Genomic DNA, 575 nt, shown 5'->3' with positions numbered 1-575 from the left:
AAAAAAACTTAGAAAATAAGATGTCTGAATTGCGATGTATTCAAGTGTTTTACAAATTATATAAGGTTCTTTATTACTATAACATTATGGTAATAGTTATTAACACAAATTTAACTTATATAACAAATAGATTTTCATGTATTGTTATAAAATAGATACATATTTACATGTTTCTACTTTTAATCGGTTTTGTTCGGTTTAATCGGTTATATACCAAACCATATCCAAATCCTACGGATTTTATAAAATTATATCCATTCGGTTTATATGGTATATACCAAAACCAAACCATATTGTCTATTTCGGTTCGGTTCGGTTCGGTACGGTTCGGTTTTATCATATTTAACAGCCCTATATGAAACTGTGTCGGAGATATTTCACCGTTAAATGCTCTTAGATGTTTTTTTCCCTTTGGAAACAGTTAGTTTTTAATAATATTTTGATTTTTTATTACATATTTTAAATATTAAAAAAATATATACGAGGGCAATATTAGTTTTGAGTGCGCTTTAGGCGCATTTATACCGGCACTGACTATGTAGATGTCGTGTGACTCGGTTTCATCAAAAGTTTTT

The sequence above is a fragment of the Brassica oleracea genome, chromosome C4, assembly GCF_000695525.1.
Source record: "Brassica oleracea var. oleracea cultivar TO1000 chromosome C4, BOL, whole genome shotgun sequence".
Classification (NCBI taxonomy): Eukaryota; Viridiplantae; Streptophyta; class Magnoliopsida; order Brassicales; family Brassicaceae; genus Brassica; species Brassica oleracea.
This window is presented reverse-complemented; position numbering follows the sequence as displayed.